We start from the raw sequence: 4,340 nt of genomic DNA on the forward strand, positions 1-4,340 counted from the left end.
CAAAACCAAACACTAGCACACCACATATACGGCATGCATATTGCCAGTGTCCTATTGGGTAATAGTTTATAAATATACTTATATATTTGAATTGATAAACATTTTCAACAAGTTTTTTTTATAATCTTATGAAAATCCACATCCCAGTGAAATTTTAATCATGCATTGCTATTGCTATTGTTTAAATTACAATTTCATTTTTTTCAATGGATCAACACAAGAACTTAGTTTTCAACTGCACTATTCTATCCTTTTGATTCGTAGGTTAGCACAGGCATGCATGTAGTCACATAGGTGCCTTACTCCTTGCATTAAGTCATGCAAAACCCAGCAAGTCCTCTCCAGAAAGCTGTACATTTCAGCCATGTAAATGGATAATTCCTGGGCGCCAGGTGAAGCCTACTGGACCAATTACTTCTTTGCCTAATAAGTGTAAGGGCCAATAGAAAGAGTCTGAAGATTTTACAGAAAATCTTGATCCTCTTGCCGCTTATGACCCTCGTAATTCAGACGACAGACATTTGGATCTTAATCGCACACTGCAGCATTTACAGGATCTATTTTTTTTAAAATTATAATTCATGCTTTAGTTACTATTTAGTTACTATTTGGCAGTGGAATTTGATAATTAGAATTTTTGAAATAATAATTAGGTCTGTAGAATCTGTCGGTCTGACAAATCTGTGCATTTATTATCATAAGGAATGTCGCACTTGTGGAATATACCTGACCATGCTCCAGAGGCTGTCCAAGAGATGGAGGTGCAGGATGTGGAAGATGTTATGTTCGCAAGGATGAAAAGTCTCATATTTTGTTAGGGGAATGGTATGAATATAAATTTGATAAATATGTTGATTAAAGATTAAGTAACGTTAACTTTACTATGAAAAGTTAAATTTAAACATTTTTTTTTCGAAATGAAAATTATTTTTGAATTATATTTTCTTATGTTTATCTTATTTTTATTTATAAACAAAAGTTTCAAAAAATCTTTAAATCCTTGAGTTTCATAATTGTTATGATATCCTAATTAATTTCAAAATTTTAGAGCCCCAACTGTCGATAACCCAGGGCTTAGTTGAGTTTATTGAGAGCTGCACAAGAGACAAGAGAACATCAGAGATGTGGCAGAAACTCCATATTGGTCGTCTCACCAGTTCTCTTTTTGGTGATGTCTTGAAAGCTGGATCCAATCCGAAATCTTTGATAAAGCAAATTATTGAGGGTTCCAGTCTTAATAAGTAAGCTGAACAAATTATGACTAATTCTTATCTTATTCCATAGAAACTATCATATATAGGATTTTTTATTTCTTAAATGGAAGAAAATACATCCACTGTGTGTGTGTGTGTGTGTATTTATATATATATATATATATATATATATATATATATATATATATATATATATATATATATATATATATATACACCATCGTCGACATCGGATACTTAATAATGTTGACAATGTGTCGACTTTACCCATTTTATGACAAATTAAGTTGACGACTTTGATTATTTTATCTCATTTCTGCAAAACACTTTGTACAACTAAATATGTGTGCACGAACGATGCATTGATGAAATTGAATTCAAGAAACATTTATGATCTAATGTTTGAATAAAAACAACACTAAACACTTATTTTATTATGTAAACTCGATATTTAGGAAGTAGATCGAGTTCCCAATAATGTTGTATTTTACTTGAAAGTTAATCACGTGAAAGGTCATGTACAATAAACATCAAAATGTTCACTTTACAAATCTACTTTCTGGTTTGGAAGGCTTTTGACAACTTCAAGTTTCATCTTCTCAGTTAGGGGGGGGGGGGGGGGGCATTTTTTGAGTTGCTGATGAATTATTCCTCGTTGTCTTTAATATCTTTACCCATTCTACTGAGGGAATTTGTCGTCTGAATAATGTATTCCAGAGGCATATCTTTGGTTGATTGCTTGATGAATGTAAAAATCAATCGCCCCCCCCCCCCTCCCCCCCTTGTGGTTTTTCATGTTTGGTTTCTCCTAGACCGAAAAGGCACAATGATCTCATTTCATTTTTAAATGCTCTGCAGTATTGCTTTTAGCAATTGCATTGTAAGGGAAAATAGGACCGGGGTATAAAAGGGTTTCCTTTGAAACTGCGGGATTTGAAGACTGGTATGTTGAAGAACACCTCCTGGTGTGAATCCGGATAGGTATTTCTTATACTGCGTAAGGTAGTTTGCATGTCAGATTGATTTCTCTGTACTGTGCAAGTTCACGTAGCATTTAGTTTCATCGTCTGCGGATTTAGTTAAAGCGTTTTTAACTTTACGTGGGAACTCCTGAGATAACAGAATAAGCAAACATTCTCCAATCAATTCTAAAAAAATTTCGCATTAAAGGCCGCTTGTATTATCATGGTCAGACACTAGATGTGTCCCTTTAATTTCCCTAGTATACCTGAAAGATAGTGTTTATGTAAGATAAGATTTTGATTGATTATAAAAAATGTAATGGAAATCAAATTAAGTCTCAGATTAACCAATATTGTTTATGTGCATGATCATTAAAAAGCTAGATAATGTGAAAATTTTAATTATTTTTCCAATAGTTGAATTATATAAACCAAATTATTATTTTAATATACTAAAGTGGCAACCAAGTGGAAAGAACAAAGTTATATAATTTACAACCTTTTGTGATACACAAGAACAATACAAGATCTATAATTTAATCAATCACTATGTGGGAATTTATTTCTTCATACATAGGATGTACTAAAGAGGTCTTTCTACCTCATTAGATACCTGTATCTATGTAGATAGTAGCATATCACCTATACACAAACTTGTCGAGGAGTCTCATATATGCATTTGAATTAATTAGGTTTCATTCTGGAATAGAAAAATTATAAATTTGTAATGACGACCACCTCCCTGCCTGAGATTGTTCAAAAAGAAACTATCAAACCTATAATTTTGGCGAAAAACTTTACACAATCTAGATTCCTCTTACCATAGAGATGCCTCACACCAAAAATGGTAACAATCGGCCTTGTAGTTTTAAAAAGGAGTTAAAAATGTTAATTGTTAACGCACGTCGCACAACGACGGACGAAAACGGGTTGCAATAACTCAGGTGACCTATAAATGTCAATAATTTTTTGTACACAATTCTCTAATCTTCCTCACCTAAGAATAGTTTGTACCAAATCTGACTGATAATGAAGCAGCTGTTCCTGAGATTCAATACAAATTTGAAAAGTTAAAGGTACATAAATATATGGCATATTTAACTTTTATGTAAATTATAGAATTGAAGTCACATTACAAAGATATCAAAAATATAAACCAAATACTGATTTAATATCTGACTCCACCAAAATACTCTTGGACCCGTCCAAAAGTTGATCATGTAATACGATATTGGATAATCGATAATCAATATCAACGACAATGACAGAAAAATATTTAGGATAGAGCTCACGAGATTTCATAGAGGTGAATTTTGAAGCTACGAGAGCATGTTTGAAACATGGCCCAGGCCTGGAATTGTATACTTTTCCATTTCCTTTTATTCAGATCATCTGTTTTACTTTAAGCGTTCACGACTACTTGCTTTTGGGTGGGTTTTTTTTACATGTGGAATGAGGTATTTTAAAATGGCCAATTTTTCTTTGGTGGACCTAACTGTTCTCTTTTTTGATGCCTCTTTTATTTTTCTTCTTGTGTTCAAAAATCAGAAGAAAGAAAACACCTTTGAGTATTTCAACCAATGAATCTTAGACTGATTTGATTGAAACATTATGAAAAATGCATCATGATACAAGGAATTTCTGCAAAATATACGTTTTCACTAGTAATATTTTTCATAATTCAAATTTGGTTAAATACATACCCCCCTCCCCCCTCCCCCCCCCCAAAAAAAAATAAAAACCACATAAAAAAACAGGAAGAACAAATACTGACATTTGTCTCATAAAAAAACCCATCTAAGTTTAAGCAGATCTGCTTCGGTTTTAATGCTTTCTTTTGATAGATAGTACTTTAACAGGTGGTTCAAAATATTTCTTTGGCACTGAGAATCTGGTATGTCTCATCTGATGTCCTGCCTTTTCCGCATATTTTACTGGATATGGGGTCTTTAAAGGAACAGGGGAGATCCATACTTCTAAGTATTCTAGAGAAAAAAAAAGAATAAAAAAGAAAATATGCCCAGGATAAGAAAAAGGTAAAGATAACGAACTGAATGATCAATCACCAAAAAATGCATAACATAACAATGAAATAAATTGAAACATAATTTAAAAATAGTGATACTGAAATTTATATAATTTAAAAACTGAAACATAAAGTAAC

General features: G+C 32.4%; 1 long non-coding RNA gene across 1 annotated transcript; it reads left to right on the top strand.

Annotated features, from left to right (window-relative positions):
• Nucleotides 1-304: 304 nt before the first annotated feature.
• Nucleotides 305-1,322, top strand: LOC128173614 (uncharacterized). Its single transcript, XR_008242535.1, has 3 exons — nucleotides 305-432; nucleotides 703-825; nucleotides 1,049-1,322. It is a non-coding gene; the product is annotated as an uncharacterized LOC128173614 (long non-coding RNA).
• Nucleotides 1,323-4,340: the final 3,018 nt, after the last annotated feature.

The sequence above is a fragment of the Crassostrea angulata genome, chromosome 2, assembly GCF_025612915.1.
Source record: "Crassostrea angulata isolate pt1a10 chromosome 2, ASM2561291v2, whole genome shotgun sequence".
Classification (NCBI taxonomy): Eukaryota; Metazoa; Mollusca; class Bivalvia; order Ostreida; family Ostreidae; genus Magallana; species Magallana angulata.